General features: G+C 36.2%; 1 long non-coding RNA gene across 1 annotated transcript; it reads left to right on the forward strand.

Annotated features, from left to right (window-relative positions):
* The first annotated feature begins 13,731 nt into the window (after positions 1-13,731).
* LOC110015198 lies at positions 13,732-14,135 on the forward strand. Its single transcript, XR_002290330.2, has 2 exons — positions 13,732-13,866; positions 13,948-14,135. It is a non-coding gene; the product is annotated as an uncharacterized LOC110015198 (long non-coding RNA).
* The last annotated feature ends 1,990 nt before the right edge of the window (positions 14,136-16,125 follow it).

Raw genomic sequence — 16,125 nt, forward strand, 5'->3', positions numbered from 1 at the left:
TGCGGGGGGTGATTATTACAACACTTTATTTCTATATGGATGATTTTTTGCAAAGTTGTGCACATAAAAAAAAGCAGAGATTCATAAGACTTTAGGAAAAAAAACACAATTTTTCTATTTACAAAAAAAACATCACTGGACCCTCTAAAATTAAAATGTAAAGCTGTAAAAGTGGAAGGTCCACCTTGGTGGTCCACAACATTTTTATGAAGAGATTATTAAAAAAATGTAAAAAAAAATTTTGCCTTCGCATATTGCTTTATTAACTTTGAAAATAAATTGGACTATAATAAAGAAAAAGAGAATGTACTTAAAACAAAGTTATATTGAATAAAAACAGCCAAGAAATCAAAATCTTCCTTTATAGAATTAATTTAAAAAAAAGTTTTTAAATTAATTAAGTTGTAAAGTTACGAGAAAGAAAGTCATAACTGTTAAATGACGAGATTTTAAGTTGTAAATTAACCAGAAAAAACGTGTAAATTCATGCTATCCTAAGCGCTTTAACATTGGGAGTTGGGTCATCTAGACCCACTAGACAGTGCTCTGAACCTTTTTTCTTCAATGATTTGGGATCTTCACTGGTGTCCATGGATTACATGAAATCTTTCCACCTTTATCCACCTTTGTCATGGTAGGAAGAACACGTCAGTGTAAGGGTGGGGTCATCTAAGATAGCACAAGGGTTAACACACCAAAGTTTTCTGTTTATTGGAGCCTAGCTTAAATATTAAATATGTGGAGCCTTTAGTGAAGCTTTATTTCCGCATAGGTTTAAAAAACAAAGAGATTCTGAACCTTTTGGCGACTCAAAATCAGATTATTTCCGGGGTTCGGTGTCGGTAAAGTGGAGTTTCATATGTAAAATAAGGAGCTCAGAGACACGTTTGGGTGTACAGGACCGCTGCAGCCTTTATTCTCCTTTTCATTCACACACCCTGAAGTTCATTGTCACCTTACGTCATGAACCTGTCATCCGAACACCAATGCGGAAGTAAACAGTGTTACATACGCCCCCTAACCCAGGTGAAACGTCCCATTACAACTTAAAACAAAACAGAGGAATGAAAATAGTCTGTTATATTAGCATAACAATGTTGAAAATCCCAAAAAGTGCTGCTCCTCAGACAGAAGCATCACACAAACGTAGAGATCTTGTCTTTAGGGGAGGAAGAAAGGATTCTGTCTTCATCAACGGCTGCAGAGATCCTGCAAAGCACCTATCAATAAAGAAAATGTTACTAAATCGTAGTCCGCTGCGTGCTGCGTTCACTTGCTGCTGTAGGCTAACTTCGACGTTAATCCAGCAAGTTTACGAGTTTTTTTCTGGTAAATTTACGACTTAAAATCATGTAATTTTACTTTTTTTTTTTTTTTTTTGGTGGCCCTAAAACTCCGTCATAAATTCTGAATGACCAAATGCATGTTTTATATCAAAATTCAATATTATTTACACGATAAATTTTGCTTCGACACTGCAGGCTTGTTAGTAATTCCATGGGTTTCCAAAAGAGAAAACAATCAACATCATCTTCAGCTTTCAGGCTCCTCTCGTGGAAGCAGCTTACAGCTTTTCTTTTGGAGGCTGAAAGTTTCTTTCTTTTTTTTTTAAGGAAAGTCAAGTTGTTGTTATTTTTTCATTTTCAAAGTTGCGCAGTGATGATGGAGTGACTAAAAGTGGGTCCACACTGATCCGCAGTAGTTCTGTGCTGATGAAGGATTTCTTGTGATGGGAACTTTCTCATATCACTGTCTTACATTTCAATCAATGGCTATATATAGATGGAAGATCTTCATGGTCACATGACTTAATGGTTTGCATTGAGCCTTTTTGAAGCTGATGTGTGGATGTGAAAATGGCAAAATCCAGGGTTTGAATTTGGCTTTTTGACTTTAGTCTCAAAAATACACAAGAAACAATCCCATTTGTGAAAAGATGACTCTGAGCACAATTGGAAAAAAAGGAGAAAAAAAACAGGCATAGAAGAGAAAAAGTAATTTGGAAAAATACCTAATTGTGAAGTCCAGTCATTTCCATGGGACTAAAATGAAGATGAAAAATGGGGCAACATCTTTAGTTCACTTTTAAGATGGTTTAGATTGAATTAAACTAAATACATTATAAAGTTGTGTTAATTTTTAACCTTTGGGAAACAGAAAATGAGTTAAATGAATAAAACTACCAGACTTGTTCAGATTGTGAAATGAAGTAAGAAAAGGGACAACCCCAAAAAGATTTAGTGAGAACCAAGTCTGCCATAAGAGAAGGAAAGAAGCCAGAGCTGCAAGGAATCCTCAAGGGGGAACGCTGGAACCAAAATGAGGAAGGAAAAAAAAACAAGTTTTAGAATGCTGGTGATTGCAGAGACATTGCTTCTCTTGGTTAGAGATTAGCTGTAAACCATAAAGGATTGTGGGTAAAAGTGTGGTGCAGCAGGATCTCAGTAGCTCCGGGGTGTGGGACATGGTTCTGTGGACCTCCATCTGTGGAAGCAATCTCCTTCCTTTTCAAATTGAAGATGATTTAATAAAGGTGACACCTCTCATCACTGAAACACACTCTTCTCAACAAACACTCAGAGCTGAGATAAACAGATCACACACAAAGAAATGTTTTGGTAATCCAACATACTAGTTCCAAAACCAGACCAGCCAGTTGAGGAAAACTATACAACTGAACAATCCAACAAACTGAAATTTTGCTAATATGGAGAGGCTAATACATGTATTTATCATGAATAAAGTTGATTATTGTAACGCCCTGCTTGCCGGTCTTCCAAAAACAAACATTAGGAACCTTCAGCTTCTCCAAAATTCTGCTGCATGAGTTCTCACCAAGACCAGGAGGTGAGCTTACATCCCCCCAACTTTAAAATCTCTGCATTGGCTCCCCATATGCTTCAGGATTGATTTAAAGATACTTTTAACCGTTTTTAAATGTCTCAACAGTCTTGCTCCTTCTTATTTATCAGATCTTTTAGTAAGGTATGAACCCTCGCGGACCCTGAGATCCTCTGGCATTGGTCTGTTAACCATTCCAACTGTAAAAACCAAAACCTACGGAGAAGCATCTTTTCAACACTATGGCCCCCGTTTATGGAAAGGTCTGCCAGAGGACCTGAGAGTCGCAGAGAGCATTGAAGTTTTTAAGAAAAGGCTCAAGACCCATCTTTTTAACCTGGCTTTAAACTAACACTTCTACCATTATTTATTTGTTTATTTATTTTTATTTATCCATTTTTACTTGTTTAATGAACGTGCACTAGATTTTAATGTGTTATTTTAATTTACTTTATTTCAATGTTTTGTTTATTGCTTTTATCAAAATGTTTACTTTTTCATTCTCTTTGTTTTAATTTTTTTTATTGTTTCCGGTGCTTCCTCAGTTGGGAGCTCTCCCTCTGGGTCGGCTGCTGTTCAGCCACTGCGGATCTGGATGGGGACCTGCATCACCTCTTAGCTGTGGTGGAGCGGTCCCCGCCTGTGATGCTGCATTTGGCTGGTCATGCGGTTCACAGAGAGGGAGGTTCCAATTACCAGCATTTCCAACATATTGTTTTCGCTCTCCTCTTTCTTATTCCTCAATTCTCATTGTATTTCCCCATCAATTTGGGGGGGGTGGGAGATGTGTAAGAAGTGGGGGGTTGTGTAGGTACAGGGAGGGGGGCCCTATTTTTATTTATTTTTTGTGCTTGTTTATTTTAATCTTCTTGGTTTTTTTTTATATTATGTATTTTTTTAATGTAAAGCACTTTGTGTTATTCTTTTATATGAAAAGTCCTTCATAAATAAAGTTTGATTGATTGACTGAATAAAAATAATAAATGACAACATTCTTACAGTTCTTTCAGCCTCAAGCAGTTTTTCTAGTTGATCTAATTGATCCTGAAAACTGCCTTTTATTACTCACTGAATGAGCAATAAGGACCCCCCCCAAAAAAAAGAAAAAAAAAAGAAAATTTGGGGGGGGGCATTAAAACATTTTTTTGAGAAAAAATATTGCCGTAAATATTTTAGTGCTAAGGCCGTACATAGTGAGGTACTACCGTATCACAGTGTGCAGAGCCACAAATCTCAATTGCAATCAAAGTGCAAGTCTAACTTTTATATATTTTGTTTATTGTGTGTTCCTCAAAAAAATTCACCTGTAGTAACAAATGTGTACATCCCAAAAAGTGTTTCATAACTGTTTCAATTAATGTCGGCCCATATGCCAGGCATTCTACAGTGACAAAGCCCAAGTTACAGATATAATTCTTTTTTTCTCAATAAGCCAACTAATCTACAGCCTTTTACTCCCACCCATTTAGTGTTCTGCTTGGACCAGCTGATCAGATGTATGGTATTCATACCAAGAAAACTGACACACGAAGGAGACAAGACAAATGACTGAGTTCCTGAAACTATATGATCAAGACTTGTTTTTGTTTTTTTTTAGTTGCAGTGTCTTAATGAAATATATTAATTACCGCATGTAGGGTATCTTTTGCCATTTTTTCTTGTCTCCTTTGGTAGAATAAAGAGGTTTTTTATTTATATTCTCTTGGCATGGATATTCTGTATCTGAGGCTGGTCACCAATTGGGTGACGGCAAAAAGCTGCTGATTGGTTGATTTGTTGAAAATAATATTGCAAAACAAATTTAACTTCATACAAGTGAATCCAAAGTTTCCAAAAAATTTTTGAAAACACACTTTTAAAACATTTTTTATAATAGTGTATTTTAGCATATCTTTAATCGTGAACTGCTTCAGTCAGTTCTCCAAATTACTGAGTATGGGTACGCGTGTTTAGGTTAAGGTTTTATTTCAACACAAATGCCAATTAAAAAAGAAGAGAGATATAAATTGAGGGGAGCTTAAAAAGGAAATATGTTTATATTATTTTTAATTGTAAAATAGAAAAATAATGTTATTTTCCGGGTATGTCAATGCTGAATGAACTGTTTTCTGGTTATAGATAAGTTAATAGTCTAGGTTTATTTCAGTGGTCATTTTTAATGCTTGCAGCAATCTAAACACTTGAACATTTCAGTCTGTCTACTTTTCCTTGCACTTGTACAGGAAGTGAACAGATTTTTTCTGCATTCCGAAGAAAAAAAAGGCTTTCCTCATGCACCCAATCATATGCGGTCATGCATTATTAAGCTGTATTGCCAACAAGGCCTGGACATTTTCTCCATCCACACCAGACTTTTCAGAGCCTTGTCCTTGTTTTGCATTAGCATCGTGTTCCCAGGTGTAAAGCAGGCACAAATTGTAGTTGTCATGCAGACACAGCCTAATTTCTCTCTTTTGACACTACTCTAACCCACGGAATTTCCCTGTAGATCATCAAGCCAGTGTGGTTTGCATGGCAGCATGTAAGCAGGGAAATTGCTTCAAGAGCATTACATGAAGCCTGAGCTCAGCCTTTAGTTGTTTTTTCACTAAACATGGAAACAGTTGTGGTTGCTGTTCTGAAATTTCCTCCAAACACTCTTTAGAGCAGATGAGCCTTGATATGGCAAGATGAAAATGTGCAAATACAGTACCATATCAATATTATTGCAGTCTTTATTGTCATATAAATTTTGGGTTGATTTGGTGTAACTAGGATTGCAAATTTAATCAAAAATATGGGTGGAGCCCTGATTTGTTAAAAACAGAATGGAAACAGTTTCCGCTCTATTAGGCACTCCAGATTATAAGGTGGACCGAAAAAAATTACAGCTTTTAAGTGTGGCTTATAGAGCAGAAAATATGGTGAAAACTTGGAAGTAAGGACCAAATAAAGCTTTTCATTTCATTTAATACAGATAGTGTTTACTAACAATACTTGTATAATAATGGTATAGAATTCACTATTATAGATTAGTAAATTCTACTACATTTATTTTTATAGTATAAGTAAACAGTACAGGCTATCATCTTTAAAAATGATTTTTTTTTTCTTTTGTGCAAATTAAAAAAAATTAAAGTGCACAGAATTTTGCACTTTGCTGCATTCAAAAACTTATTTTTTTTTTTTAGTAGGAGGGCATAAGCAATAAAAAAGGTTTGCTATAATTAGTCTTCAAGTGAAATTTATACTATTATCTCCACAGCTGATCTAAGCTTGACTTTTTTAGATGAATGCACAACTCCAAATGTTCAGTACTTTAAGATCCATTGCACAACAGGCTGAATCATGACAAGATAATTAAGCGCAAGAATCACAGGTGTGCCGAACATAAACAGCCTCAAGAGAAGAGTCTTACCGCGACCCCTTGGCCCTTCCTCCTACACTTAAAAGGGTAGGAGTGTCCCAATTCTCTTTCAGTGGAAGAGGTGGGGGTCAGGGGAAAGGATGCACAGCTCTTCAACATAAGTGCTATGAAGCCAGCACTGCAAATGAAGCTGTTGGTAAAATGCCCCCTGTCCCTCATTAGTAATGATCCAGAGACTGGAACAATATTCATTTTTTTCTCCATTCTGGTGTTTTAGTAGTCAATAAATTACAGTGAAGCAGCGGTTTGGCAGGTTCTTTGACATCCTAAATTTATAATAAAAAATTAGAAATAGTTTTTTTTTAACATATTGCAAAATTTAAGACACTATTATTCAGTTTCATTTTTATCAACACACAACTGATTCTTATTTTATTACCAATAAAACGTATGAAAACTTGAGGGTAGAAATTCTTTAAGGTTGCTTTTTACACTACAAATATCCTGTGGTCTTGGTGTTAATGACCAGAGTATGATAGTAACTCTTATTCCGTCTTGTGGTTTAATTTTTCTTTCACACAAAGTATTCTGAAAAGCAAACTTAAGAATAAAATGTATCAAAGTGCTTTAAAAAGTATACCCTCCTAAAAACGGCATATTTTAGCTGAAATTGTCTGTGGGGGGGGGGGGTAGTTGAAAACCTTTCAGTTCTCCTAATCTTACAATAATCCTTGCTAATATTAGAGTGGTACTTTTTTTAACATGTTGCCCTGTTAAACCACATTAATCATTTTCATGTTTTTGGCTTCCTCTGTTTCATCCTGAGGGCTTCTTCAGAACCAGAATATACATCAGTTTATGTCAGGTAAAAAAATTAAACAGTGGACTGGATTTATTTTGTGCTGAAACCTGCTCCTACTGGGTCTACTGAGGAACTGTAACACTTGCTGCCTCCTGTTTAGCTTAATGCTACCATTCCTTTTCCTCCAAAACACTTTCCTTTCAGTATTTATGATCCAAGACTTCTCTTTCAAATGTAAACACAGCCTCAGTAGGTGGTGGCATCTGTCTGACTTGATACCGCTTAAACTTTTTCTGCATACTGAGATTTTCTGACATGTGACAAAGGCACTTTCAGGAAAAAGGTTACATGATGACAAATTTTAGCTTCTTGAGTAAAAGAATCAAGGGGCACCATGTCTTTACCTATAGGGTTAATTGTGATGTTGTGTTGAAGATGCCGTTGGTGACAGCCTGGCTGTCAAAGCGCTCTAAAGCGAATGTTTCACAGATTGCACAGATTTTCCAACAGTTCTTCAAAACACTCATCAGAAATATAAAGGGAGCTTCTTTTCTATACTTATGTAGGTCAGTCTCCACAGTTCCTTCCAAACTATGAAAGATGCCCCCTTAAAATTAAAGACGCTGACTATTGAGACTAGTCTGACCCATACACTTCTAAACACATCAAGATAAACTTTGACTACAAACATATTAGTTGAACTACAAAAATAAGCCTGAACTGGGACAAGCAACAGCAACATTCCAAAAATGGTCAACTGAGTGGGACAAAGCAAAGTAAGAGTTTTTGTCTCCTCCATCTGCCTAATGTACAGATTTGAACCTAAATTAAGAAAGAAAAAAAATGTAACCCTTTTATACTAAAGCTGTCATCCACAAAACACAAAATAACACCTGCTGTTCACGCTATTATACCTCTTCAGCTATTTACGTAATTAACGTAACTTCAATAAATTATAAAACAGAAAAGTAAACTTTTGGATATCAGTGCAAAGCTAGTTTTCTGCACCTCATAATCACGCCGTTTACATTTATTGGCTCAACATACTATTACTTTAAAATGTTGCGTATTAGACCAAAGATGCTTTGCTTCATTTCACAATCTGTAAACTCTTGTGTTGAAAAGTTGAAACAAGTAATCAAGCCTCTGTCAGTCTGCCCTGGGGCAGACTGACAGAGGCGTGGCTGCCAGAAGCTTACCATCACAGTAGCTTACCATCACCAAGTATGAATGAGGAGTGACTGAATAATGGACACAATGTAAGCGCTTTGAGTGACTTGAAAAGCGCAGATAAATCCAATCCATTATTATCATTATTATAGGAACTACGGCAAAATTGGTTTTGGGAAAATGTTAGTGTCCATCATTCAACAACATGCAGCTAAGGAAATACATAGGTCAAATGTTCACTTATTACTCACCTATTCTATCAGGCAAAAAAAAAACCAAAAAACTTTGTGCAACAAAAAGTTTAGTGATGAATTTCCATCTAACTCCTAATTGTTCCAGAAAGAGGATTTATGAAACACTAGTTTTTTTTAAGCATTTCTTTTTTGACAATCTTGTTTCAGGTGCTCATTTGTTTCCCAGTGTTTGATGTGAAAACAACTGACAGCATGTTTCTATTATTTGGCCTAACTAATTCCTGGGTCAGTGGGTGTACCTCCCTGGTCATTTGCCTCTCATTATACTCTGACTTCTTACCCTAAAGTTTTAATAATGCTCAATATCACTACCCCTTGTGACCCATGCATATTTATAAAGTTCTCATTATGCCATCACTCAAAGTAATCATTATCCTGGGGCCCATTAAATCTGATTTGTGGCACAATTTGTTACAGGACTGTTTTCTAGTAGACACGGCTCATGTGTGAGCGCCTGGCAGCATGCCGGCCTTAGGGTATCACACGGGGAACACAGGTGGCGTTTTGGAGTGACAGAGTGAAAAATCATGCATTTAGTAATTTTCATGGCAACTACCCCTTAACATTTTTATGCACAACGATGCACAGAAGATACATTTATTTAGCTTGCAGCTCTGAACCAGAATAAAAACTGGAATACCGTAATTTCCGGATTATAAGATACTTTTGTCACACGCTTTTAACCATGTGGTTTATTCAATGATGCAGCTAATGTATGCTTTTCTTTTTATTGTCTTTTTTATGCATTTTTTGTAACGGCCGCTAGGGGCGCTCCAACAGAAAAGGTAAGAGTGAGACTGATGGAATACGGTATATGTGTCTTCCACTGCTCGCGCTCCTACCTCTTTTCTTACATACACATCCTCGTTCTACAACATGTTTCAATGTGGGCACATGCGGCTTACAGACAGGTGCGGCTTATGTATGTACAAAATGGTTTATCTTTTAAAAATGTAATGGGTGCGGCTTATAATCAGGTGCGCTATAGTCCGGAAATTACGGTACATACTTTGACCGTAAATGTACCTTATTCATGCTAACGTAGCTTTTGTTTCCCATTTTAATAACAACAGAGTTTACAACAGCTGTAATTGTTGGTGCACATTTTTTTATCCTACTTTTCTGTGGTGCAAAGGTGGAACATATGTAGATGAAATTGGTTTATTTGTTGTATTCAATTCAGGTTTATTTATATGGCCCAAATTACAAAAAAGTTGTCTTAACTGGCTTCACTAATTATACAAAACTTAAAATCCTTTATAAAATATAAATAGCTGATTGGTAAACTAAACAGACTAAACTAAACCCTCCTGCTTGGTCAACTGTTGTTCCAATAAAATAACCTATAACTTGTGGCCAATGTTACCCCAAACCTCAGCCCTCCTTTATATCATCCTGACCAAAGTTGACATTTTTAAGGTGTCAGACAAATATAAAAAGATAAGCTATGAAAATCAAAAAGTCTAAAGGTGGAAAGCAGTGACCTGGGAAACATGTTGGATCAGTTAAATTGTTTCACATTTTCAGATCATTGATTTTTTCTTTAAAAGGTCTACAAAAAAAAAAGAGGATATAGCTCAGGGATGTCCACATGAAGGAGGGATTCTCTCCCAGGATGAACAAGTGATGTACAAGAACTGTCAGAAAAATAATTAGTTTATCTAACTCTACAACTACATATTTGAATAGTGTAGCAGAATGGCTTCATCCAGATGGGGGACGGCTAGGGGTGCGAGAAGAGCCAGAGCCAGGATCCCCAGTACAGGAACATGGACGAGCCAACAGGAACCTGGAAGCACTCCTGCTCCTCCGGAGGGGCATGGAATCGCACTGCAGCAAACAAAGGCAAGGAGAACTAAATGATATGTTAGAAATATTCCTCAACTGGAAGAAACAATTCTAAATCAGTTGTTTGGAGTGCGGCGTCAGCGACATATCTTTGTCAAAAATGACACCCAAGTTTTAAAGGCTGGGTTTAACAGCCTGGCCAAGTGAACCCAAGTGCTGCTGAATCGGAATGACATCATCAGGGGGCAATACTGTAAATAAATGAATTATTTGGTGTCATTACTTTGTTTTTGTAAAAGTATATTGCCCTTCATGCACCAATTTAAAAACACAAAAACTTTACTTCTAACTTTGCCACAATTTTATTTAAATCATGTTAATTTCCACAAATTTTGCCTGATAAAGCCACATAAAAAATGTTTGAATTATTCTTATGGTTGATTTTGAATGAACCGTATAAAATAATGCATTTAACTTTGCATGCTACTTGTATTGCTGTTGTTTTACATGTATGTCAGACATTTAATAAATGCAACACAAACATCTCTCATCAGAGAGAACTTTTAATATGTCTTTGTTTGAACTGAGACTTTTTATAAAGTTATTTTTAAATAAATAAATACCTCTTAACACACTTTGCATCTTGAGAATATTTTGCAATTGATGCCTTTGTCTTCCACGTGCAGGAAATGTCAACAACTACCCAAAATGTGTGTGTTTCAGAATGATGATAATCTAGCCATTCATACTGGGACAGAAAACATACAAGGGCTTCAAATGCAATTATTTACAATTCACTTATTTTAACATGTTTTTCTTTCTAAAGTCCTTCTTATTTTATTGTTTTAAGCAACAATAAATGTAAAATCTATGACATCTTGTTATTTATCATACTTTTGTAAAATTATGTGTCATTTAAAGATTTCTTAGGAATATTATTAAGATTCTGAGAATTTTTCAAAGGAAGTATACTTTAATATACTTTAAAACATGCAGAAAAATTGTTAGTTCAGCTTAAATCAACTATAATTGAACCTACCTAGCTCAGAGAAAATAGTCTTAATGAACCATTTAGTCCTCAATTTAAAAATAAAGCTAATTAATACCTTCATAATTGTTTTGCTTTGATGAAGACTTTCGGGGTTGAAGCAGGCAAGAGACTCAAGGATGTTAGAAAATCTGTGAATGGGACTAATAAAACAAACAGACTTGTGCTCAGATGTGCTCTGCATGTAGATTAGAATCTTGCTGAAAGTCTTGTTTTTTTCTTCAATCAAATTCAACTTGAAGTTTTTCATTTTATTTAACATGTTTTTCAACATTTCAAACCACAGCAGGCTGAAACACTTGAACTCATGCAAAAAAAGTTACTGTTCTTAACTTTTTAGAACCCACCCTTTAAATGTCAAGTATAGTGAGTCTTTACTAGCTGTTAAGAATGGGACAGTTGAGACATTTCTACCACATTTAATATTTCTTCATTTTATTGTGTTTTATTTTTCTTTATTTCAAATTGTCCCCACCAAATTTTAAGTGTTCAAAGATATATAGGCATTTTTCTTCTGTTGAATATCAATGACTATAAGATGATCAAATAACTGAAGTCCTTTCTTTTCTTTTTTGAAACTGTGGAACCTGATATTGAAGTGAAACACTGCAGTTTTTGTCTCAAAAACACTCGTCTTCAGAGTGGGGATTAAGTCTTTGATTAATTTCTTCAGAAAAAAATGACGCTTTTTTCAGGAAAAGCCTCCAGGGTAATTCTGGTTTCACAGTAAAGGAGGTGATGAAATGAAAAGTGTCAGTGTCACACACAAAGGTGTATAGTGCATTCAGTGACACAGTGGCAGTGTTATGACTATTTTAGAGATATAACCTTCATTCTTATGTAAAGGTTGAACTCTTTTTTTTTTTCTTTTTTTTTTTTTTTTTTTTTATACACTGTATTTTATCCCACGAAGGGAAATTCTTTCTCCGCATTTGACCCATCCCCTTGGGGAGCGGTAAGCTGCAGCCGAAACCGCGCTCGGGAGGCAGTAGCGTTAAGGGTCTTGCCTAAGGACCCTCACTGGGTGATGTTAACTGCTCGCTATTGATATGGTAATTGCCCCCAGTACCATTGCTCATTCCCCTCCGGGAATCGAACCCTGGTTTCCTGCATGGTAGCTTCCCACCTTACCAACCGAGCTACCCAGCCGCTCTTCTTGTCACAGTAAAGAGTGGACCCAGTCAGGACAGTTTCTGAATAATAATTCACTTGGACAAAAGACTGTAGACAGACAGCCAACTGCCTTCTTCCATAATTATTTACTAAGTAGCTTTAAAGCAGCACACATTAGTTGATCGTATTCTTAGATTTCTCTTGATGGTACAAAAAATATAAAAGATTTCATTATTTATTTATTTCTTAAAATAAGAGTGTGTGAGAGAATTGTCTTGCTTAACCATAATTTGTGTTGAAAAATCAAGACTGTCAACCATTTGCGGTTTTTCACCCCAAGCTCTGGTCCTCTACCAGAGGCCTGCGACCTAAAGGGTTATGCGCAGTATCTTGGCTGTTCCTAGCACTGCACTTTTCTGGACTGAGATGTGTGAGGTTTTTCCAGAGATCACTGTAGCCAAAGTATACCATGTGTTCATTAGGGGGGCCAGATCCTCCCCAGCCCGATCGGCCGGACCAGGAAAGATATTAAAATGAAAAAACAATTCAACAAAATGCTTTTTCATTTTCTTCTTCAACAGTGCTTATTCTGTCACTTAATTAAAACAATGAAGAAAATGGTATTTGACATTTCATTTTCAAAACGTTCTCTGGTAAATGTGTAGCAAAATTCATTTAGAAATGTCTAATTTGACAATTAAAATGAATGAACAGAAATGCTTTTTCATTTTCAAAATGTAACTGCATCAAATGACTCAAATTTAAAATGAAAAATCAATACTTCAAAATTCTTTTTCATTTTCCACATTAAAACCGCTTTTTCTGTGTCATAATTGAAAGGAAAATGCAAAGAGGGGATTGCATTTTCATTTTCACATCCACCCTGCGAATAGTGTTGCATATTTCAATTCGAATTTGCATTTCCAGAGGGGAGGCGGGGCTATGACGTCAGTGTTATCTCCGTGTGTCCGGCTGTTAAGAGACAAATGCTAGAAGCTGGGCGGCCAGGCTTGCGACACTGTTCACAGGGTGGATGTGAAAATGCAAGTGCAATCCTCTCTTTGCATTTTTGTTTTAAATATGACACAGAATAAGCGGTTTTTAAGTAAAAATGAAAAAGCATTTTGTAGTATTGAGTTTTCATTTTCATTTTGAGTCAAAATATGCAGCTACATTTTGAAAATGAAAAAGCTTTTCTGGTTTTGACTTTTATTTTTATTTATGCTACAGAATCGCTTCCATACTATAATTCAGGTTTTAAATAGTTAAATGAGGATGTAGACAGCAGGTACACAGGTGATTCCGTCAGTTATCTTAAACAGAAATCTAAACTTTTCTTTTTCAGATAATTATAAAGAAAGAAAAATGTCATGGCACCTCTGTCATCCCCGCCCCTCTGCTCTGCTCCTGACTCCACCAGCTGTGACCAATTCACCCTCATCAACTCTGCCCTTCTTAAGGAGACCCAGCTCCACAACTCATCGCCAGATCGTTACCCCTTATGGTGACTAACCTGGTCTCAGTCTCGCTCATGTTTATGCATCCTATGCTGATCTTGCAACTAACCTTGCTATTCCTGTCTCAGGATTCCTGCTCGCCAGTGTCACCTGTGTGGAAGTCAGTTCGAGCCCCCCTGCTGTTCTGGAAATACCACATTCTGCTAGCCGCGCTACTACCTCCAGCCACGCCTCAAGCTTCGCTCCTCTCTGGATCACATTCACGCCAGCAACATCTTCCTGGAAGGAAAGAATAAAAACCCTTTCTTACCTCTCATTTACCTGCGTCCTCATTCTGGGTTCCAGCATCTGGGTCTGCCGCTCCTCCGAATCATGACAAAAAAATCACTTTAGGGAAAATGTTTCCTAAATAAATAAGCTACTTGCTGGTAAATTTCTATATGAATTTTATTTTTTAATATGTATTTATTTATTTAGTTTTAAACATAGGTAAATGTACTTTCATTTTACCATTCACTTGATTTTTTTATATGATTTCTGCTTTAAATTGCATATTACAGTTTCTACTTCCCGTGATACGTTTTTGAACGTAAGATCTCAGTGTTTCAGCCCATTGAAGACCAAGAAAGGGTCTGTAAGTTTTTTTTGGCATTACAATTGAAAAATTCTGATATGCAAAGGTAAGCCTGTTTAGGAAGAATTGTTTATCTCAGTGAAAGTACACTAGCAGCTTTTGTTGCATATAAATTCATATCTTGTCTCTAAGAATACTGTCTTATTCACAATATTATTTTTCTTTAATTAGAAAAAAAAAGGGCTAAACGATTTTAAAAAATACAACAGTTTATTACTTAAGTTACCAAAACAGACAGAGTGCAATCCTTTTATTTTTTGTTTTATTATTACTACATATTATCAATTTACAACTAAGGACATCATTTTTTGGTGAAAGAAATGTTTTCATATTTCTTCAGTCAAGATAGTTTATTAAAGTGACAATGTGGGAAATAGCTGGGAGCTATCAGCTGGCCCAACTTGTGTGTCGACTTGAATTTTTTGCAATCTAGCCTTCACTCTTAAGGCCATTTGTTACCTCTTACAGAGAGATATTTTCATCTTCGGTGTCTTGCAGTAGTTCTTAGAAGTTCCTCTTTCAGTGAGTTTCCAATAAGAACGTATTTGGATCTCTCTTTTTTTTCCTTTTTCATTCATAAATTGAACTTTTTACCATAAACAGATGTGGTAAAGGATCATATACTATAATTTTAGTGTTTTAAACATTCCAAATTATGATAAAATGATTTACTTGTAGTAAAAGTGTGATCGAAATTCAGAAATGACTCACCATCTTTGTATAGAAATTTCAATTGATTCCAGCGGGGGGGGGGGGGGGGATAGGAGCTGGATTTGGTGTTTTTTTCCTTTTTTCACTGGGGATGGAGGTCATGCAGCGGGCTTCACCACGAGGGCCGGTCAAAGCAGACTCAGTGTTCATTCTGCTGCACCACTGCCGTCTCAGCCTTCAGGGACTGCAAATGTGCTTGTGTGAGAATCCAAAGGGATGCATTGAGATTATCCCAGATTATCCCTATCAGAGCTCCAGTACCCTTGTATGTTCATGTGGTTCACATATGGAAAGATATGTCCAGCCAAAATACAGTCTTCAGAGCAAAGTATGAGAAAATCCTTGTGAATGCATCATTTATAATGCTCCACAAGTTGGTAAAAAAATGTTTTATTAAATCAGATATAAAATCTGAAATACTTTTTCCTGTGGAAAGCCTAAATTACCTCAGTCTTCTTTTCATTCTGAAATATTCATCTGCCCTTGGATCTTCACATTTTCGAATATTTTGACCTCAAATCACAGAAAGTTTGAGGGACTGTTTCGGTTTATATGATGTGAGGTTGTACATTTGCAACATGACCCTGAAATAGTTTGTCTATGAGTGGAAAAATGAAAAAAATGAACTCTGTTTTTTTCCTTATTTTTTCTTTTTTTACAGCACCACCAAAGGACTGGTATTCAAAAAAACCCTCATCATTAAATGTGACAGCCCAAATCCGGATTTTCTAACCTGGAGGGCAAAATAGTGGCCAAGGAGGGGAAATAATGTTGTTTGAGGCGCTCTGGCAGCAGTTCATGTTGGGCATCGCATCGTGACCCGTTGTAATGTTTTTGGACTTTAAATATCTAAAACTTTACGGAAGAATATGTGTCACGTCAACCAATAAGAGACTCAGCTTTGATGTGATTTGATGTGATGTGTTGATGATGTGATTAGCAGGATCCAAGAATCCAAAAA

This window comes from Oryzias latipes, chromosome 6, assembly GCF_002234675.1.
Source record: "Oryzias latipes chromosome 6, ASM223467v1".
Lineage (NCBI taxonomy): Eukaryota > Metazoa > Chordata > Actinopteri > Beloniformes > Adrianichthyidae > Oryzias > Oryzias latipes.